At 39.7% G+C, this 23714-nt stretch overlaps 1 protein-coding gene across 1 annotated transcript in view; it reads left to right on the forward strand.

The window, feature by feature from the left end:
- The first annotated feature begins 20538 nt into the window (after positions 1 to 20538).
- LRRC9 (leucine rich repeat containing 9) overlaps positions 20539 to 23714 on the forward strand; it is a 142797-nt gene continuing 139621 nt past the window's right edge. The window contains exon 1 of the mRNA XM_073997473.1: positions 20539 to 20671. The gene's annotated coding sequence lies outside the window, so the exon portion shown is untranslated. The remainder of the gene's footprint in view (positions 20672 to 23714) is intronic.

Genomic DNA, 23714 nt, shown 5'->3' on the forward strand with positions numbered 1-23714 from the left:
TTAACATGCAATGAGTTTATTATTTCAAAATTAATAAATGTTTTAAATTTCTGAATTTTAATTTTTAATATGATTAACATCAATTGTTGTAACTCACATAAGCAAAAACTTCTTGGGGTCCTCAGTAATTTTTAAGAGTATGAAGGAAACCAGAAAGTTGGAGAATAGCTGTTTCTAATCAAAAGATCTTTGTGGTGAAACTCTAAATTAAAAGCTATCATTAAATATGCTTCGATATTATTATCACCAAAAAGCCCCAATAACTTGTGATGAGAAACACCTGTCAATCACTCATGGCTATTCATCAAGATACGTTGTAGCTCACACTTGACTCCCTGTATTCGTGGCTCTAACAAAACTATTAATGCTTAGCAACTCATTTAAATTAGAGGTAGAAACCATCAACAGGAAGAAAATCAGTGAGCAAAATAAAGAATGTTTAGGAAGTGTTGAAGAAATAAACTTTTATTTCATTAAATGGAACATCCAGTTGGAAAATTCTAAATGACAATCTGAAGAATTGAGGCATACAAAACAAGGATTGCAGATGAATTAAATAAGCAATTCAGTTGAATTAGGAATAAGTAAAAATGATAAGTGAGGAATTAAAGATATAAAGTGCACCTGGGGGAATGAGAAACATCTACAACTGAAGAACACAAAGATCTCATGTGCGATCATCTCATTTGTTTTCTCCTCTCCATTCTCTGATCTACAACTTTAGAAAAGCCTAAAGTCTTCTAAAGTCTACTTTCCCTTTGAACTACATCAAGGGGCTGCTGAAATAGTTCTAAATGAGAATTGTAACCATGATTAAACTTGTGAAAAAGAGTTTCGTGTGGGAAAGTTGACAGTGATTTCTTTAAAATCATTTTTGCTCAAGTATCTTTTGTAACTCAACCAGCTTTGATTAGTAAAAGGAAATTGGCATAATTTCAGGAGTTATTTCCTAGGGTCTCTATACCGAATAAGAGTCATAACTGTTCTGTCATTTCACAACTCACACTTGTTGAGTAACCACTACATGGAAGGAGCACTCCTGAGACCTGAGGCCCGGAGAGAACTGAGAGAGGGGCCCTGCAACTGGGAGCTGCCCAGTCTAGCGGAGAAGATAACGGTGAGGCTCAGACTGACAGAGTGAATCTTTCCCATTGATTTAATTGTATGCCATTTTACTTTCCCTCATTGGTTTCTCTGCCTTCCCTTTCTCAAACAAACCAAAAAGCCCACTGTGTACTAATGTGTTCATTTACTAAATTAAAATCAAATAAAAAGAATTTATTTTGAAAATTTTACTACACCTGTTTAGTTTATAGAAGTCACTCTGAGATGCCATAAAACCTGAGCTGGAAACTCATTTGCTTATCACCAGTCTTCAAGTCTTCACACAATTTAAGTAATTTTCTGAGGACAGTGATGATTTTTCTTGGACCAGAAATTAAGAAGATTGATTGAGGGAGGGAGAATGAGAGGACTTTTATTTCAACTGTTAGGAGAGTGTTAGTCCGAACTGCACCATTTTGTAAGCCCCTTGCCATTTCGCAGTCTTGGTCAGAGTGAAACATTCCACAGGGGTTTGGGCCACGACCAACTGACCACAAGGCACAGGAACATCCTTATCATACTCTGCCAGGCAAAGTCCCAACTGAAGGAACGTCCCTATCATATCCCGCTGAGCAAAGGTCCAAGGAACATCCTATCACATCCCACCAGAAAAAGGGCCAAACCACCTGATCATAAGAACATCTTATCAATATCCTGCTGGGCAGAAAGCCAGACCACCCAGACCGCTGTTTCCCTCCCCTAGACCTATAAATTACCCCAGCCTGGAAGCAGCAGTGAGCTCTGGCATTAAGTGGGTCCCCCACCTCCACAGGTCTTGTGCTGGAAATAAAACTTGTATTGCTGAAGAGCTAGCAACTCTTTCTTTGTCTTTCTTTAACCCTTGCTTTTCCTTCAAAACATAACAGATATATCTTGGGAGACAGAAAAACTGGCTTCCCTGACCTCTGCAGGTCTTGTGCTGGAAAAAAAATCTGCATTACCAAAGAGCTGCCAACTCTCTCTCGCTTTCTTTAACCCTCCCCTTCCCTTCAAAACCTAACAGATATATCTTGAGAGTGTAGAAAAACTGGCTTTGAAGAAAAGCAGGAAGAGTATAGCTTTGAGTTTTTTGTACCATCTTTAATAGTAACCCTTGGATATTTGCCTTAGATTTCATAGCTTTAACATAGTAGTACATTTAATTAGAGATATTCAGTATCTATTTATTCCAATGCTGTACTAAAGTTGTGTCTGGAAAACACGAAAGCAATAAAATACAGGCCTTTGCTTCTGGGCATTTGAAGATATTTAGGAAGGAAAAAAAGATACCTAACAAAATGGTTAAACAAAGCAATCCATCAAAAAAAAAAAAAAAAAAAAGAAGAAGAAGAAAAAGAAAAAGAAAGAAAGAAAATGGAGTCTACCCTCCACTTAGCCAGTTGTTTCACCAGAAGATAGCTCCACATTTAGAAAAACTCTCAATTCAACAGGGTAACATTCTTGGACACATGGCAACACATATTTTTAAACTAAGCATTTAAATGTTTGCATGTCTGAAGACAAAAAAGTCATGTCAGAGGATCCAGTTATAAACCAAGATTGAGGGGACCTTTCTTCTGTGGCAGAAATCCCTCTGAATATTACACAAGCATAGCTCCAGTCATCCTCATTATCATAGTTCTAAGGTCACATGGATTCTCTGCTGTGGAAATGTTAAATATCAGCAGATTCACCACAAACTAACACATTCATGGGTTAATTCTAAAGTGAGTATAACCCTAGAGATGTCTCATTTCACCTCCAAACAGTGACAGGTATATATAAGGCAACCTCCTCAAAAATCGATCAAGTTTTCAAAGACCCTATTGAAATGAGGACTACTAGTTTCCCCCTCATTATCCATTTCCATTTCTTCTGTAGTAATAAAACCCCCATTTAAAAAATGAAAATAGGGCTGCCTTAAATTAACATTAAAATTTCCAGCCTCTCTTGCAGTTATCTGTGGATTTGTGACTAAGTTCTGGCTCAGGGAACATGCTTATATATGAAATTTCCTCCTTTCCTTTACCCCTCTTTGCTGGCTGGCTGAAATGCTGATGTGGTGACTTGAGCTGAACCATAAGGTGACCTTCCTAATAGAGGACACACGTAGCAAAGCAACAAGATTTTTTTTTTAAAGTCTGGGTTCCTGACACCTTGCTAACCCAGACTACTACCTCCCAACTTTGTATTAGATATAAATAAACTTCTATCTCTATAAAGTCATGATTATTTCTGGTTTTCTGTTACCAAATTAAAACCAAATATTAATTTAAATTCGAAATGAAAAAATTAAAAACAATTACCTAGAACTGCATACTTGAATATGGTAGCCGCATGTGTCTTTAGCACCTCAAATGTGGCTAGACTGAATTTAGGTGTGTTGTAAGTATAAAATACACACTGTATTTTGAAGGCTTAGTATGAAAAAAATACTAGCTCATTAGTAACTGTTTATATTTATTACATGTTGAAATAATATTGTCTTCTGTTGGGTTAAAATATTTGTTAAAACTAACCTCATCTATCTTTACTTTTAATGTGGCTAATAAAACATCTAGAATTATTTCTATGGAACAACATTGATCTAGAATATAAACTTTTTAATATAGATATCAAGTCAGTAGCTGTCTTCACTGAAGATCAAAAAGAACAAAGAAGGCAGACACTATAGCATTCCAGATTTAGGTTAGGCATGGGGTGAATGTCCTGACAGCAGGTATTTTTTAAATCAGAATAGAAGATTGTTAATATATCTTCCAAAGAAAGTGTATCTTGGATGATTTTAAGTGTAATTGTTTTAAGATAAAAATTAAATTAGTGTACAATGTCCCCAAAACACAATTTTAAAACTATGATAATTAATACAAAATCTACTATATTAAGTAAAATTCTTATATGTATATATAAATACATATATACAAATGCAAATACATATGATATATTCTATTATACATATATAAAATAAGCTTTTATTGTATTTACTATTATTTTCAAGGGCATTAATGGCGTTCTTATTTTTGATGTCATGGGTCTGATTTAAGAAGGTTATCTAAAGTTTTTTGGAATTTAGTAGTCTGCTTGGCTAAGTTCATCTCGTATTTGCACAATTAAATTCTATTTCTCAATGGCAGGATTTGCGGATTGGCTCATGTAATGATCATTCTGGTATAGCTAGCAAAATGGGGCTAGCCACACTAATAATTGTTTCAAAGCTCTCTATATTTAATAACAGTGATGCATGTCTTTCCCAAGACTTCTTGTCAAGTGCACAGATATACAAATGAGCCATGGTTTGTAAAGCAAGTGTTTCTATGTAGGTTGGCTCTAATTTCTACAGATACATTTTTGTATACATGTAAGAAATGGGTGTGCAGTAAAGTATTGCAAAGTTTTACTTTTTCCAAATGAAAAAGAAATTCATTATTTTGACTAATGGAATATTCTGTTTTTTTTAATGTCATTATGCATTTCAAGTTTCAACATTTGGATTATATAAAAATACAGTTAACTCAAGTACAGAGTCAGACTTTAGAAAGCAAATAATAGCCCCCCACCCCCACTTTTTTCCCTCCAAGCTTGAAACCAACTGGGAATAAGACATGAGGCAGATAAATGGAGATTTTAAAAAATCAGCTTTATTACTGAAAAAGCCATTGGGAAAATATGACTGTAAATCTGTAGAGAAAAGGGCTCACTAACATTCTTTACTCCCACTAGAACTTGCAACAGCCCACAGGAGAGAAAGTTTGGGTTTGTGCGGGAGATTCACTTAGGCAAAATTGCTCCCTCCCACTACTCATCCGGGGCACAAACAGATGAAAACAGAAGAAAATCCCCAGTATTTTTAGTCTTATAGTAGATTAGCTTCTCCAAGTCAAGAAACGTGGGCCAATGAAGTCTCACATTGACTCTGTTAATTTCTCAAATATTTTATAGTAAAATGCTACAGATAGGAAAAGAATGAGGATAAATCTCTGTGGTACAAAGTCAAAGCAGTACTACTGGTTTAGGGGACTGTGGGGTAACACCCTCCCTACATATTGTGGTTTAAGTAAGGCTGGCTACAGTGGACATCTGCTGTTTTTGCCTTCCTAGCACTCTGCATTTCTGGTGAGAACACCTTAGTTCTCCTTCATGAAATTCACCCTCTTCCTCTTATAGTACATGGGATTCTGATGGGACTGACCCCACGCCTCAGCCCAGGTCAATCAGAGCATTCTGTTGAGTATCTGACCCATATTAGACCAACCAGCCTGAATCCTAGAACTACTGGGAAAAGGGCATCCTCTTTCCTTTAAGGGTTTAAAAAAAGGCAGAATGTAATCCTGGAACTACCTGGAGATGTTCCTTTCCAAAAATAAAGCCAAAAAATAAATCAGAATGATGGAAACCTTCTGAGTCCTAATATTTCACTTGAATAAATCCTGGATCTACAGTTTTATCCAAAGCCAGTCCTACTCCTGGAAATTAACCTGTTGCTTATGAAAGTCAATGGGTTTTTAAAAAATGTCTTAAACTTTTTTGAATTGGGTTTTCTTCACTTAACTTCAAAAAAATCTAGACTAATAAACAAATTATCTCTCTCTCTCTCTCACACACACACACACAGACACACACACACCCCTCTTTCACAAATTTGTCACACAGCTGGAAATTGTACCATAAGAGGACTCCTAGAAGTTACACATTGTCAATTAGGACATCTTACTGTAAAGTCATTTACCAGCTTTGGGGGAAAAAAGAACAGAGGGAAAATGAACATTTTTATCAAGGATATTTGAATTTTTCTAAGTAAAGCTAAAGGATAAAGAGGCTAAATTCTTCTTCATTGAATCGGCTTCTAGTTAAAGGTTAATAATTAGCCAGGGTATTTTAAATAAGACTGATTACTAAACGCATCTGGGGAACTTCTTAAAACATAAGTTTATAAATCTCTGTCTAAATCTACTGAATGATATTCTCTGGGTTATATTCTTAGAAACTTAAACAAATTTCTACAAGTTACAAGTGATTAAATAATCAGACAGGTTTGCAAAATGTCGGTCTAAACTGAGCTGGTGATAATGCACCCTGATAGTATCCATTCACTCACTTATTCATTAAGCCATTATTTTTAGGTTTCTATTTTGCTAAATGCCACAGAAATGCAAGTATGAATAACACATGGCCCTGACTCATTAAAGAGCTCACAGCCTGGTTCAAGAGACTGACCCTATGGGCTCTATGGAAGCATAAGTCAAGATCTGAGTGGACAAGTTGGGAAGGGAAAAAGGCTTACCCTGCAGGGGTCTATTGAGAGAAAGTTTTGAAAAAGAGGAGATAGTTGAAAAGGAGATATAGAGATAAGCTGGTGGGAAAGGGAAAAAGAAAAGCATTGAGGCCTAGAGACTAGTGGATACGAATGGGTAGTGTGGTGAAAAGCCTTGGAATGCTCTGAAAATTATGAGTTTGGTGTGAATGAAGGAATTTCTGCAAAGTGGGATGTGGGAGATGAGGAAGTAAGACAGGTAATTAGGCCTTTGACCTATGAAATGCTCAGAATTTGGATTTTCTTGTGTGCCTGCTATAGTTTGTCTCCTCCAAATCTCATGTTAAAATTTGATCCCCAGTGTTGGAGGTGGGGCCTAATGTGAAGTGTTTGGGTCACGGGGTAGACCTTTCATGAATAGATTAATGCCTTCCCTGCGGGACTTAATGAGTGAGTTCTCTATTAGTTCCCAAGAGAACTGATTGTTAAAAAAGAGCCTAGAACCTCCACGCTCCTTCTTGCTTCTCTCTCACCACGTGGTCTCTGCACATGCCAGCTCTACTGTGCCTTACACCATGAGCAGCCTGAGGCCCTCACCAGAAGCAGATGCGGGCACCATGCTTCTCATACAGACTGCAGAACCATGAGCCAAAAAACTTCTTTTATTTATAAGTTACCCAGCCTCAGGTATTGTTTTACAGCAACACTAAACAGACCAAAACACTGTCTTCACTGGTTATGTATCATCCACTGATCAACCCAGGTTACTTTCTTACTTTCCTCATGAAGTCACATTCCTTCCTAGCTTAAATTGCAAGGCCATTATTGACCTTCACATGGTTACATCCTCAACACTTCTGCCCCTTTTCTACTTGGCTGCATACATTTGGTTAAATCCCATCCTTGGTTAAATCTAACTCTCCCAGTCCTCTGTACTAGTCATACACACAGCTAAAGGTGGGTGGAGAAAAATCATAACCATACTGAGTGGTCTCACCTTACATTCCCGATCGTTAAACTCACTAGAGAGTAATGCAGCCAGGCAATCATATTCTATTGACCTAGTCCATTCATTCTCCCATTTTCCTGGACCATTAAATTATACTTTTTCTTCTGTCATCAAACCTCCACCTTCTTTAACATTCTTACTCTCAGATGACCTTGCTTTCTACTTCACTGAGAAAACTGAGGCCACAAGAAGAGGGCTTCTACACGCTACCACCACCACCACCACCACATATATCTACCTATCTGCTTCTGTGCCCATTGACTGTCCTCTCTCCTGTCCAAGCTCTGAAATAAAGCTAACCCTGTGTCCTGTGCACACCCATCTTCTGTCAATTCCGCAAGGACATTGCTCCAAAAACTCTCCCTCTATACTGAATGATTTTTGTTCCCTATTGGATCACTCCCATTAGCATAAAAGCATCTTCTTATTCTTCCGTATTAAAAAATACCCCCATGATCCTACTCCTCTCTAGCATCTGCCCCATTTCTCGTCCTCCTTTACAGCAAATCTCCCTGAAAGAGCTGCCTTTAATACCCATGGTCTCCTATTTATCTTCTTCCATTCTTCTTGAATTCCCTCTAAAGAAACTGTTCTTTTCAGCAGCATCAGTGACCTCAATTCTTAGTTCTCATCTTCCTTGACCTGTTATCACTCAATTTTCTTCATTTGGCTTCTAGAACACCACACTTTCCTGGATTTTATCTCACCTTTCTGGCTAGGACTCAGTCTTCACTGGTTCCTTATCTCTCTGACCTTTAAATATTCAAGTTCCCCAGAATTCAGTCTTCAACCTCTTCTATTTTCTACCCACACTCATTCTTTTGTCAATTTCATCCAGTTTCATTAATCTTTATATTAATGAACCCAAATTTATATTTCCAGCCTGGAACTCTCCCATGAACTCCGGACTCATAAGTTCAACTTCCTACTTAACATCTCCACTTGCATTCCAAATAGAACCTCAAACCTAACGCATCTGAGAGCAAGCTCTACTGTCATCCCACCCACTAAACCCTGTTCCCTTTACAGCTTTCCCGTTTTGGAAAATGCCAACTCCTTTTTCCAATTGCTCTGACCAAAGCCTCAGAATCCTCTTTCTTTCACACCTCCCAACAAAAGCCTCATAAAACCTGCTGATAGCATCTTCAAAATAGATGCAGAATCCAAACACCTCTCACCTCCTCTGCTGTTACCATCTTCATCCAAGCTACCAAGAATTCAAGTATTACAATAGCCTCATGACCTAGGATGACTACATATCTTGGTTGCCCTGTAAAGTCCCTGTTTTTGCTTTTTGTCCTGGATTAGTGCTTTCCTTTCTTCCTTTCTTCTTCTTCTTTTTTTTTTTTTTTTTTTTTGAGACAGAGTTTTGCTCTTGTTGCAATAGCGTGATCTTGGTTCACTGCAACCTCCGCCTCCCGGGTTCAATTGATTCTCCTGCCTCAGCCTCCCGAGTAGCAGGGATTACAGATGCGTACCACCACGCCTGCCTATTTTTTTGTATTTTTAGTAGAAACAGGGTTTCACCATGTTAGCCAGGCTGCTCTCGAACTCCTGACCTCAGGTGATCTGCCTGCCTCGGCCTCCCAAAGTCCTGGGACTACAGGCTTGAGCCACTGTGCCTGCCCAATGCTTTCCTTTCTTTTAAAAGATGTCCCACTTAAATGACATTACATGACCACTCTACTCATAATTCTTCTTCTGCTATTGCCCTGCTTCTAACTGTCCTTTGCACACAAGTCAGAGCAATCATTTGAAAGTCAAGTCAGATAAAGTCATTCCTCTTCTCAAAAATCTTCCAGTAACTCCCAGTTGCCCTCAGAGTAAAAGATAAAATCCATATAAGAGCCATATGACAGCCTAAAAGTAGCTATGTGATCTGGCCTCCAATTTCTTCTCTGACCTACTCTCCTGTGACTTGAAAACTTGCTGCTCTAGCACATTCCTATTACAGAGTTTTTATTGTTTTTCTTTTTGTTTTTTGTTACATGAATAAGTTCTTTAGTGGTGATTTGTGAGATTTTGGTGCACCCATCACCCATGTACACACTGCATCATATTTGTAGGCTTTTATCCCTCATCCGCTTCCCACTTGTCCCTTCAAGTCCCCAAAGTCCATTATATCATTCTTATGCCTTTGTGTCCTCACAGCTTATCTCCCACCTATCAGTGAGACCATACAATGATGTTTGGTTTTCCATTCCTGAGTTACATCACTTAGAATAAAAGTCTCCAATCTCATGCAGGTCACTGCAAATGCTGTTAATTCATTCCTTTTTATGGCTGCATAGTATTCTGTCATATATATATACACACACACACACACATAACTGTGATATATATAACTGATATATATAACTGTGATTATACGTGTGTGTTTATTATATGTATAATATATATATCACAGTGATTATTTTATATATATCTCTCTCACAGTTTTTTATCCACTCATTGATTGATGGACATTTGTGCTGCTATAAATATGCAAGTGCAAGTTTCTTTTTCGAGTAATGACTTCTTTTCCTCTGGGTAGACACCCAGCAGTGGGATTGCTGGATCCAATGGTAGTTCTACTTTTAGTTCTTTAAGGAATCTCCACACTGTTTTCCATAGTGACTTGTTTACATTCCCACCAGCAGTGTAGAAGTGTTACCTGTTCACCATATCCACGTCAACATCTACTGTTTTCTGATTTTTTGTTTATGGCCATTCTTGCAGGAGTAAGGTGGTATTGCATTGTGGTTTTGATTTGCATTTCCCTGATCATTAGTGATGTTGAGCATTTTTTCATATGTTTGTTGGCCATTTATATATCTTCTTTTGGGAATTTTCCATTCATGTCCTTAGCCCACTTTTTGATGGGATTCTGTTTTTTTTTTTTTTCTTACTGATTTGAGTTCATTGTAGATTCTGGATATTAGTCCTTGGTCAAATGTCCAGATTGTGAAGATTTTCTCCCACTCTGTGGGTTGTCTGTTTACTCTGCTGACTGTTCCTTTTGCCATGCAAAAGCCCTTTAGTTTAATTAGGTTACAGCTGTTTATCTTTGTTTTTATTACCTTTGCTTTTGGGTTCTTGGTCATGAAATCCTTTGCCCAAGCCAATGTCTAGATGTGTTTTTCCAATTTTATCTTCTAGAATTTTTATAGTTTCAGGGCTTAGGTTTAAGTCCTTAATCCATCTTGAGTTGGTTTTTGTATAAGGTGAAAGATGAGGACCCAGTTTAATACTCCTACATGTGGCTAGCCAATTATCCCAGCACCATGTGTTGAAAAGGGTGTCCTTTCCCCACTTTATGTTTTTGCTGGCTTTGTTGAAGATCAGTTGGCTGTAAGTATTTGGGTTTATTTATGTGTTCTCTATTCTGTTACAGAGGTTTTGCACTTGCTTTTCCTTCTTCCTGTCTGTTCTTCCCTCAGATATCATTATGGCTCATACTTAACCTCTTCCCAGTTATTACTCAAGTATCATCTCCTGATTGTGGCCTTTCCTCCTGGACATCCAATTTAAAGTTACACAAACATAGACACACTTCCTATCTTTCTCTGCTTTACTTTTGTTTTTAGCACTTATCATTATCCAGCTTGCTACATATAATTTATTATCATCTCTCCATTAGAATGTAAATTACATAAAAACAGACATTTTTACCTGTTTACTGCTGTATTCCTAGTGCCTAGAATAGTGCTTGGCATGCATAGAAGTTCACTAAATATTTGCTAAATGCATGAATGTACAAAAGAATGAACATGCAAATAATTACGTTCTATATTTGATAGTATACTATGTGCAACAATATACCAATAGAGGTATATTAAAGCATGTCTTTATCAGATTTGGTTTTTAGGAAATAATGGTAATCTAGTGGGAAGAGATTAGTGGCTTTTGCAAATAGTTTAAAGGCAGTTGCAAAAGATGTTGCATCCTGAACTAAGACAGTGGTGGTAAGAACAGAGAGAAGTACATGAGCTGGACTAGTTGGGATAGAGACTAAGAAAGTCAATGGGTAGTAAGGGTGTGTAAGGATTGTGGGTTAATACTACTTAATCTTATGCCAGAGGTGGGCAGAAAAGTTTGGCCAGCCAAGGAGTAGAAAGAGGGACCTACAAGTGGAAGTTCAGCCCCCACGGCCATTGTAACTATCCCCACTCCTTTCCCTCTGGGTAAATGCCAGACAAACAAGAAAGAAGAGCATCTGAGAGCCACATATATCACTGTAAAAATGATTTCAGATTGTGTTTACTCTTCTACTTATTAGTTAAAACTGTGAAGTGACAGGAGCTACTTAACTATTAGAAGCTGGAAATGAGAAAAACAAAATAAATCTAGACTGATGTAGAAGAACGCTCACATTTTTTTTGACTATTTTATTAAAGAATATGTATATCAAGGTATATATATAGCATACACATTCATGGATAAAAAATATTACATTTATGGAAAGAGAAACCATGAAAGGTGCCATTAGAGCCAAAAGAAGCTGGTCAGCTTCGTTGTCATAGATGCCAGCCTCCCAAACCTTACTCCTTCCTTCTGCCAGTCTTAAATCCCACCTAAACAGTCCATGTGGAAAGCCCTGTGAATTCTGGGGCTACCTCTGGCCTAAACTGTACTACTCAAAGGCTTTCCCATACACGTTCTTCTTAGGTTGTCAGAAGCCCTAATGAGCCCTGCAGTAGTTAGCAGTAGTCACCTTCCTCTATTTCACGTTGGACAGGACTACAGCCCATGGAGTAGAGCCTGAATACTGTAAAAGGGCACTGGCAAAGGGGGCCCACTAACCTGCATCCAGCGCTCCCTCTTCATGCACCCTGATCTTTATCAGGAGGAGTCTCCTTTCCTTTGCTCAGAGGTGCTGTCCATAAGCTGTGCATTTCCAGACATTTTCCATTTCTACAAAGGTGCTTTCCAGGTTATCAGGGCCCTGACTTAGAGAGCCTAAATTGGAATTGTTCCTCATCAATTTGATGTTTTAAAAATGCCACAGATTCTCTAGTCCTGCTTACATCCTAATTCTGCAACCTTTCCTTATACTAAAAATCTATGGTTCCTATTATCTGATTTTTAGCAACTGTTAAACAGATGCTGCAACTTATTAAATTAGAAGGAAGAATCCTACAGGGGAGTCTTTACAATATCCTGAGGTCAAAAAGTGGCAAACAGACTTATTCATTGGAAGCAGTCAAATATTTTCTGGTTGAGAGTCTGGCTCTCAAGTCAGAAGGCCTGAACTCTACTCTGCCACTATTGGCATGACCTTGTGCAAGTTACTTAGTTTCCCTGTTTGTAAAATAGGAATAATGGCAATACATACATTAAGTGTAAATAAGATAAGGCATGAAAATGTGTAGTACCATTCAAGAATCCTTTTCTCGACATTCCCTACCTCTGCCCAATGGCCGTTTGTGGCAACTGCCGACACCCTTCTCGCTTTTCCTGACCTGCACTTCCCCCTTTTCTTGTCACTGCCCAATTCTCCAAATTCTTGGCTTTGTCCCTCAACTCGAATCTTATTTCTAGCTTTTTGGTTGTCAAGTCCTGCTCTGGATCACTTGCTGTATGTATAATTTGGGGTAAAATACTTTCCCCTCCCTAACAGTACCTGTAATCATTTCCTAGGGCTGCTATAACAAATTACTGCAAACTGGGATTTAAAACAACAGAAATTTATTTTCTCATAGCTCAGGAGGCTAGAAATTCAAAATCAAGGTGTTGGCAGGCCATGCTCCTTCTGAAGGCTCTCAGGAAGAATCCTTCTTAGCCTCTTTCAACTTCTGGTGGTGACTGGCAATCCTTAGTATTCTTTGGCTTGCAGTTACCATCAGTCCAAATCTCTGCCTCTTGTCATCACGTGACCTTCTTCCCTCTGTGGTCTGTGTCTTCACACTGCCTTTTTTTTTTTTTTTTTGAGACGGAGTCTCACGCTGTTGCCCAGGCTGGAGTGCAAGCTCCGCCTCCCGGGTTCCCGCCATTCTCCTGCCTCAGCCTCCTGAGTAGCTGGGACTACAGGCGCCCGCCACCGCGCCCGGCTAATTTTTTTTTTTTTTTTTGTATTTTTAGTAGAGACGGGGTTTCACTGTGGTCTCGATCTCCTGACCTTGTGATCCGCCCGCCTCGGCCTCCCAAAGTGCTGGGATTACAGGCTTGAGCCACCGCGCCCGGCCACACTGCCTTCTTACAAAGACACCAGTCATTGGATTTAGGGCCCACCTTAATCTAGGGTCACCTCATCTCGATGGATTACATCTTTAAATACCCTATTTCCAAATATGGTAACATTCTGGAGTTCCAGGTGGATATATATTTTGGGGAGATACTATTCAACCCAGTGTAGTACCCAATTTCCCTTTGGTAATTATCTGTCCCTTTGCTGCTCTCCCACATGGGAAACCTAAAGGCTCCTCCCACCAGATCTTTCCTCCCCTCACCTGGCATGATAAGCATGTGTGTGACCTCACCTCAGGTGGGGTGTTTAGGGAGGTGATTAGATCACGAGGCCTCAGCTTTCTGTCTGAGTACCTTTAATCTGGAAGCTAGTGATAACAGGATTGAAAAAGAAGTTTGGAATTGAAGGTCCTTCAATAAAATGAAACTCCAAGAATTGTTTATTTGTTCACTGCTATATTTACATAGTCTAAAATTGTAAGTGGGAAGTATTTGTTGAGTAGAAGAATAACATATTCGGACTGGGGAACCACCCTGAATGCTGGCCCTTTAAGCCTTTAGCTGTGGACATTCCTAGCTAAAGCTCATAAATTGGCTACTGGTTTTCTGCATTCTGCGCTGCTTTAGATCTAGGGTTGGCAAACTTTTCTCTAAAGGTCCAGACAATAAACATTAGGCTTTGCAGGCAATATGGTTTCTGTTATGCAACTACTTAACTCTGCCATTAAAATGTGCAAACAAATGGATGTGGCTGTGTTCCAATAAAAACTTTGTTAAAGGCCGGGCGCGGTGGCTCAAGCCTGTAATCCCAGCACTTTGGGAGGCCGAGACGGGCGGATCACGAGGTCAGGAGATCGAGACTATCCTGGCTAATATGGTGAAACCCCGTCTCTACTAAAAAAAAAATACAAAAAACTAGCCGGGCGAGGTGGTGGGCGCCTGTAGTCCCAGCTACTCGGGAGGCTGAGGCAGGAGAATGGCGTAAACCCGGGAGGCGGAGCTTGCAGTGAGCTGAGATCCGGCCACTGCACTCCAGCCTGGGCAACAAAGCGAGACTCCGTCTCAAAAAAAAAAAAAAAAAAACTTTGTTAAAAATCAGGTGGCAGGTTAGATTTGACTTCAAGGGCCACGCAATCGCTGCTCTAGGCAAATAGTGTTCTTTACGCTTCCTTTCCTATTATTCCCTATTCATCCTTCCCCATTCCTAGCCATTAGAACCTCATTAAGAATGCCACATTTTCCTGACAAAGGTGCACTTACACTGAGAATACAATTTCGCAGTTGCTGAATGGATGGGTTAGTTGTCAAGAGCTCTAGACTGAGGGCCTCCAAAAATACACAAAAAGCTCCCACTATGGCAATGCCCAGAGGAGATGTTAGGGTACCCTAGAACCCCAGATTGGTAGAGCCACCGATGTGCAACTCTGGCCTGGGAAAGCAGCAGGCAAGTGATTCCAACCATGAGAGCTACAGCATGGGCAGTGTCCAACAAAGCCATGGGGCTGGGCCATCTTAATTCTCAAGTGCCCAACTCCTGCCTCCATTATTCTCAACCCTTGAGACTTAATGTTGTTTGCCCTGTTGGGTTTTGAACTTGGGGCCTATTTCTTCATTCATATTTCTCACTTTTGCAATGGGAACATCTATTCTAGTCCGTCTTGTTACATTTTGAAAGCACATAGCTTACTTGATTTAACAGATTCACAACTGGAGAGAAATTTGTCTCAGGATGAAATATACCTTAAGTCTCACCCATCTCTGATTTAGATACTTAAATGAGTCTCTGGACTTTAGATTTAAATTGATGCTGGAGTGAGTTAAGACTCTGGGGGTTTTGGGGATGGAATGAATGTATTTTGCATGTAAGAAGGACATAAATTTTGGAGGGTCAGGGGTGGAATGCTATGGGCTGAATATTTGTGTCTCCCCCAAATTCATACGTTGCAATACTAACCCCCCAGGTGATTATAAGGTGGGGTGTTTGGGGAGGCAATTAGATCATGAGGGCAGAACCTTCCACAGGGATTAGTGCCCTCATAAAAGTGGCCCAAAGGAGCACATTTGCCCTTTCTCCTAGGTGAAAACACAGAAGTCAGCAGTCTGCAACTCAGGAGAGGGCCCTCACAAGAATCTGTGACCAGGCTGGCATTCTGATTTTGGACTGCCCAGCCTCCAGAAGTGTGAGAAAATGTCTGTTGTTTATAAGCTACCCAGTCTATGATATTTTGTTATAGCAACTCAAATGGAATAAAACATACTCCTTCTCAACTCCCAAATGCTCCTTTAAGATGATTATTGTTTTGTTTGTTTGTTTTTTAGAAACAGGGTATTGCTTTGTTGCTCAGGCTGAAGTGCAGTGGCATAATCACAGCTCACTGTAACCTCAAACTCCTGGGCTCAAGTGATCCACCTGCCTCAGCCTTCCTGAGTAGCTGGGACCACAGGCACGTGCAAACATACCTGGCTCATTTTTGTATTTCATTTTGTTAGAGATAGGATGTCACTATGTTGCCCAGGCTTAAAATGAGCATTATTAATTGTATAATGCTCCTAGTCCCTTCCCAAGATGCCAATATATTGTTAAACTGTTTGATTCCCTCACAGGATAGTGCATTTATTACTTAAACCAAACTTCATCTATCCCAACTGTTGCCTGTCTTAAAAACGTATTCTTCCTCCATAAGTTACACTTTATTTCTAATTATGGCCTTCATTTTTTTTTTATTTGAAGAAGCACTTGTTCAAACTTTTCCATATTTGTAATGACCTGTTTGCTGCTCATCATCCACAGGTCAACTGTCAGACAGAATATACTAACCTGGATGCATATTTCTTTTGCTACATTTCCTAATGACAACTGACTAATCCATCTATCTCATCATATCGATTCACTAATTCCTTCCCCTAAAACAAAGCACTGCACAGAAAACAGAAAATATAGCCTCCACATATATTGCTCCCGTGAATCAAAAGGCAAACTCTTTGCTTTGATCTGTACAGGGAAGATCTCTGGGACAGCTTCCAATGTGTCAGGGAGCAGAGCAAAGCATTCAGTGACTGACAATGGACACTAAGGAAACACAATACAAGTTAGATGCAGAACTCCTCCAACAGGTGACTTTGGCTCAAGGGCTCCCCACCAACCTGGCAGAACATTTCTTTGAACTGCACCATAGTCTGAGGTTCTCTCTATCCAATCCTTCCTTCCTTCTCTCCTTTCTCAGGTATCAGATTTGCACTGTGGTCTGAAGACTCTTCCTACCTTCTGCTTCTTTGCCCACTATATCTTTTGCAAATCTAATCTTATCTACTTCTCAGGAGACCCTAACTAATGATTTGACAACCTTTCAACATACACACCATTCTTGCACGCCAACAAAACAAAACAAAACAAAACAAAACAAAACCAAAAACAAAACACCCTGAAGATTACTTTCTAGAGCCATCTAAAGGTAATCAGTCCTGTGGCATTCTGCTTCCACTTATTCCCTCCATTTAGCTCTACCCTTCACCTCCAGCAACAGAGACATGGAGCTAGAGTACACAGTGGAAAATGTGCTACATTCCTACTGGCATCCCAGCTAGCTCTCATAGCTGACAATAGGAATCTATGAACTAGATGAATATATAAAAACATGGATAGATCTTAAAATAGCATGGAATAAAAAAGATCAGAAAAAAATTTATAGCGTGATACCACTTATGAAAATTAAAAATAGACACACAAATAACACTGCCTGATTTTCAAAGATAAATACATAACTAAAAGTATGTAAGAAACATTAAATATGGTTGGGATAAGGGTGGGGGCTGGATAAAAAAAACTGGAGAAGAAATAAGAGAACGCTCTTGTATAGACCAGTGATGATGATGTGCTTCAACCTGAGAAATATAATCAACGTTATAAGCCTAAGGTCTAAAGGAGAGAAAGTAAAAGAGGAAGAGAGGAAAGACTTCTCCGACACAAAGAACCGGTGAGCTCTCCAAGGAATTAAGACTACCATCCTCGCTTAAATTTATTATCCTCAATTTGTTGCCTTACAGCTAAATACAAATGTATCTGAAACAGCCAAAATGCCTTCTTAAAATTCCATTCTGGCTGCCTTTTAAGAAAAGCTTGTCCATTAATTATATATCAGCAAATCAGGGACAAAGGCTATTTAGCATTTTTAGATAGACCCAGTAGAAATAGCATTCTGTTGGTCTAATTAAAACTTTACTTCAGAACAACCCCTAACTTTTAATTGGATCTTAATACATATTCGCTGCTAGGCATCAATAACAACAGGGGCTCCGTTGATGACTTTATAAGCACCACATAATTATTTCTTCCAGTGCCAAAGTAAACCCTAAGTAGTGCTGCATTTGTGATTTTTATGATATATCAAATTTAAATGTGAAACAGTAAAATTTTACAGATAAAATCATTAGCTGGAAAGGACTCATTTACATAAGGATCAAATGTCTACACAAATATAAAAATTGAATTAGCATTTAAAACCTCCAGACTTGGTTCTCTGGAAGTAAAGGCACTATTAAAAGGGAGAATTGAAATTAGATTTCTCCATAGTTCTCTACCAATAAGGATAGGGCTGTTTTGAAAAACAAATTTAACAATCTATTTAAAAGGTTATAATTAACAAATAACTATGTAATTCAAGATTTTCTTATTTGGGTCTGCAAAGTCACCTCTATTTCGTTAAAATAAGTGATTCTTTAATTCAGGATATGATATAGTAAATTTGCTATAACTAGTGGTATAATCTCTTTCCAATTGTTTTTAGCTTCAATATGCCTTTACCATAAATAAACAGATTTAAATTAATATGGCTTGGCTTTTGTCTAGGAGTATGATCAGAGGTGAATGAAATGAAGTCTTATTTCAATCAGATGATTACTTAATTTGCTTGACTCTTTAGTAGTTTCAGTTTCCATCGTTTTTTGTTCAGACATAAAACCTTATGATAAAACTACTTTAAAGTGACAAAAGGAGATTAACAAAAATGATCACTCTTTTTGCATTGCTTCTATGGCTGTTAACTGTAAGCATCTTTTGCATCAAATAACATTTCGAATATGTGAACAACAGGCGATTCTTTTAAGACTTACCCTGTGGACAAAGGCTTTCTTTTGGCAAGTCACCAATGGTTATTAAGTCTACAGTTATACAAGAACTCAGACTCAATTGCTGACCGGCCAAATCCTTGAACTTTACCTAGAATAATAACAATCTTAAAATTACTTGTTTATATAATGTAAAGAAAACTGTTAGCTCTCTCCTAGTCTTTTACTGCTCAGGAAAATCCCAGTAGATTTCTAAAAATATTCTTTGATAATGTCTATACTTTCATCCAAGAGCTGGACCCCTCGAAATAAGAAACAGTGTAGATAATACACTCAACTGGTTTCTGATCAAATTTCTATGTCTAAAATTGTAGAAATCTCAACTATTACGTTCTAATTCGTCTTTATGAAGAAAATTCTCCCAAAGCAGGTCACCTTATTCAACTACATTTCAGAGAAGATAATAGTAAAAGTAAAAACTATGAATCTGACTTTTCTGGCATTAGTTTGAAACCCTTAAGCCACAAATAATTTTAATTAGCTTATTTCTAATTATCTATTAATGACAGAAACAATTTTCTGTGAAATAAGAATGTAGAGGGGAAACCAGTTAATTTTTCTATGTTTATGTATCTTTACGAACGGTCTATGTTACAGATAAAGTTAACTGAATAAGGGTAAATATGCTGAAATTGTTGACAATTGTTAAATGAGAATATTTCTAAAATCTGAACTTTTTCTTGGGAAAGCAGTTCAGAATTATAGTCTATTTAATGAGGTGGCCATCTGGTGACAGAAAAGAGCACTACAGACAATATTTTGCATTAACTGAACATCACTATTCTACACAAACCGACTGAACCGCATAAAAGAGAGCAACACTGTCCAAAAGAAACATAATTCAAGTCATACATGCAATTAAAAATTTTTCTAACAGCCTCATTTTCAAAATAGAAACAATAATTTTAACAATATTTTTTATTTAACCCAAAGTATCAAAAATATTTCAACATATAATCAATATGAAGATTAATAACGAAAGAGTTTTTTTTTTTTTTTTTTTCATACTAAGCCTTCAAAATACAATGCGTACCTTACAGCACATGTCAATTTGGACTAGCCACATTTCAAGCGATCGTGGGCCAGTCTGTGGTTAGCGGCTTATCCTACTGGACAGCGCAGATCTAGAGAACGACATGAGACCTGCGGTTGCTTTGGTTTGCCTTTTACTAAGTTCATTTCTCAGCCTCTCTGCCCACTCTGAAAAGTCTCCCCTTTCCCCCCTTTTAATTCTACTTTATTTTGTAAATAACTGTTGTCTCCTGAACATTTTGGAATGCTTAAAAGGCACTCAAAAGCCTGTCCGAGAAAGACGAGAAGACCCTTGGAAGGTCCCTCTCTCCTCCGGACCGCACTGGGCGTTCGTTTGCCGGCGCCGTCCTTCCACGCGGCTCGCCGGGCGCACAGCGGCTTCCGGCTGCGGTCAGCCACCTTTGGCCGCGGGAAGGATGCCGCGCTGGGGGTCTGGGCTCGTCTCGGCTGTCACGCCACCTTGTGACATCACAGCGCCACGCCCTCGGGGCTCAAGGTCAGAGAGGCTCCGGGTTTCCAGGACCCGAGAGTCAAAGATATTCAGTGAGAGAGAGCGAGACTGGAGGACGCAAGGAATAGGTCTGCGCCACCTTGCCCATAACGCGTTGCTTTCAGTCACGTTCCGCGAACTGGCGAAAACGCGTGAAAACATAAGCGCAGTTACAGAGAAGCCTGCGAGGGAGAGGCTCCAGCTGTTTCCCCTGGAGCCCGAGCGGGGGGTCTTCCGGTTGGACCCCTGCTTCCGCTGATTGGTTGGAGGCCGCCACCACGTGATGCAGACCCGGGTCAGCCTCCGCTTTCCCCGCCCCTTTTATCCCCCTCCCCACCCGGAGGTCGCCGGAGGTGGAGAGCCGGTTACCGAGGCAACCGCCACAGGCAGTCTGTACACACCAGGCCTGGGGCGGGAGAGGGTTTCCTGCCTGCTGCTGCAAGACAGGGATTGGGAAGTCAGAGTGGACTCTGACTTGAATCGGATTGCCCTGGAATCCATCCTCTCTCTTGATAAGGTCAGAATCCGTCACCTGGTGGCCTTCGGGCGTACATCACCTGTAAGCAGGGCCCCGGGAGTCTTTGATCCCCTCTTTTTCCTTCCAAGCCATACCAAGAGGAAGACGCCAGTGAAGCAAAGTTGAGGTCAAGGGAACTCCGTAATGGTGCAATGGTGATGATAATGGTGAAAGACGGTGAGGTGGCTTTATTGAGGCAGTCAGGGTACCAGAACAAAGTTCAAGAGAAGGAAAGGGAGGGTGGCCTACAGCCAGCTATGCAGCCTTTACTGCACCAGTTAAGGTTCTGGGCTGGGAGAACCAAATGCTCCCTGACCAAACCTGACACTGCTCGTCTAGAGAGTGTAGGGGGTTTATTTGGACCGTCAGTGATAACTGATGGATTCTGATCCTTTTATACCCAAACGAGGAAATAATTTGACCCATACAGGACTTCTACTGGGCAGAAAAAAAAAATGAGTTTTCTCAGAATAACACCCTAACCAACGCTCATGGCAGACAGAAACATGGTCCTTTATACTCTATCATTGTACTCTGGTCATGGAGAACAATTATGTCTTTAAATTATACCATATGCCTGTGGCATGACAATTAACCCATTAAACAATTTTTTTTTTAACACCTAGCATGTGCCAGGCAGTGAAGTTGTGATAGGTTCATAGTTTCTGCCCTGAATGAACATGTAACCTAGTAGGGAAGAAAGGCCCGTAAACACTGCTTTACAGTGTGACAAGTGCTATACGTAGAGTATGTGCAAGCCTTAACCAGAATCACAAGAAAGAGAATGCTTATAATACTACCAGAGAGAATGAAAGTCTTCAGAGAGAAGAGTGTTGATTTAAATCTTTAGGGAAGTATGGAGTATGCCATACAGCCAAGGGAAAAGGACATTTTAGGGAGAGGAAACAGCCCATGCCAAAGTACAGAAACATCCCGTTCAGTTCCAGAGAACGATAGTTGTGGCCTGAACCTAGGGTCCTCTGTGGAGGCTGTGGTTGATGAGCATGTGAGGTAGGCAGGAGTCAGAGCATGGAACCCATGAATAGCTTCCAAAGGGGTAAAGCATGAGCAGATTTACCATTCAGGAGGCTGTCACAGTAGTGCAGAGGATGGACTTGAGGGAAGACAGACTACAGGGAGGACATCCAGTTAAGGTGAGGTAATGAGGGCCTGAACCAAGACAGAAGCAGTTGGAATGAGGAGAAGGAAAAAAATGTGGTCAGACTTTTAAGAGGTATGTGCAGAAGGATTTAATGAGTGAATGAACCTAGCGGGATAGAGTCAAAGATTGGTTGAGGATAATAGCTCAACCAATAGAAGAATGGTGGTGTTATTTTTCAAGAGAAGGCATACATTAGGAGAAGGAGGCTGGTTGGAAAATATAATGAGTTCAGTTTTGAACACAGTAACACACTGAATTTGAGATGCCTTTGGCACGTTCAGATGGAGCTTTTTCATGTGGGCAGTTGGATTTTTTTTCTTTTTTTTGCACAGAAAAGAAGGATTTTTCACCATGAAGAAAATAATTGGTTTGAAAAGCACAAAGTAGGCTGGGTGCAGTGGCTCACACCTGTGATCCCAGCACTTTGGGAAGCCGAGGCGGGTGGATCACTAGGTCAGGAGTTCGAGATTAGCCTGGCCAATATGGTGAAACCCCGTCTCTACTAAAAATACAAAAATTAGCCAGGCGTGGTGGCACGCGCCTGTAGTCCCAGCTACTTGGGAGGCTGAGGCAGAAGAATCACTTGAACTCGGGAGGCAGAGGTTGGATTGAGCCAAGATTGTGCCACTGCACTCCAGCCTAGGCGACAGAGTGAGACTCCATCTCAAAAAAAAAAAGGGGGAAAGAAAAGCACAAAGTAGCTTTGAAATAACAAGTAGAGAGAAGCCAAGGAGAAAAGTTGAACCAAAGAAGAAAACTTAAAGGAGAGAGTCATCAGCATTGTCATATGCCATGTCAGGGTCAAGTTGAGAACTGAAACATGTCCACTGTCTTTGGCAATTAGAAGGTTATTGTTGACCTTGGTGAAAACATGCTGTAGTGTCTTGAGGTGTCCTCAGTCTAGACGGCAGTGAATACAGGACTGAATGCAGGTAGTGACGTGTTGCTAATGATTATCTAAAAGGTTTACCATAAAGGTATCTAAAAACAGCTATTTATAGAAGAACATAGGAGAGACTTTTTAATATAGGAAAGACCTAATATTTATATACAGAAATAAAAGAGATCCTTGAGAAGGAAATTTGGGAATAAATGAAAGAGGAAAATTTGACAGCAGTATTCTGAAAGGGACAGATAAGGACAGGATCAATACATAGGAAAAGGGATTTGTTTTGGACAAAAGGAAGAACACCTACTAAGACAGGAGTCAGAAGGAAAAGAAAAATACATGTTTGAGGGGAAGGAAATAAGAAACACACATTTGATGGCACCACTGTTCTCTATGAAAATGGGGTCAAGATCATCTATTGAGACAGAGAGAAAGACCTTGAAAAGAGTGGTGAAAGTTTAGAATAGTCAGTAGTGTCATGAATCTCAAGTCACTAGTCCCACTCTCCTAGGAGAGGAAAATATAAAACACTTGTTGCTGAAGATCTAACTGAAGTTAGAGGTCATACATTTGTAGTGACTTCAACTCCATGCTGGTTAGGTGAAATTTTCCAGCAGCAATTCAAAGTGGAAAGATTAATCCAAGACATGCAGTTTGAGGTGTAAAAGCTATAGAAGTTCCTGGTGGCTTCTGGTTTTGTGGGGGAACCAGAGAAGACCTTTAGCCTCTTAAATGGGCCGGCCCTGAAAGAGCTTCAAAGAGCAGGAGAGTGGTTACAAGCTGGCCAACAGGACATTCACCTCTTGATGAATTCAGTAACTTCATCTGGAACCCTTGAGTCCATTTGTGACTGGAGAAAGCATACAAGACTTGTAAGTACCAGGAAGGTCTAGCATCTTTGTAATTCAGAAATAGTTATGCAACTTATAGAATTTGGGGTTTTATAATTAAATTGTATTTTTCTAATTAGCTGTTGAATTAGAATAAGATTT

This window comes from Macaca fascicularis, chromosome 7, assembly GCF_037993035.2.
Source record: "Macaca fascicularis isolate 582-1 chromosome 7, T2T-MFA8v1.1".
Lineage (NCBI taxonomy): Eukaryota > Metazoa > Chordata > Mammalia > Primates > Cercopithecidae > Macaca > Macaca fascicularis.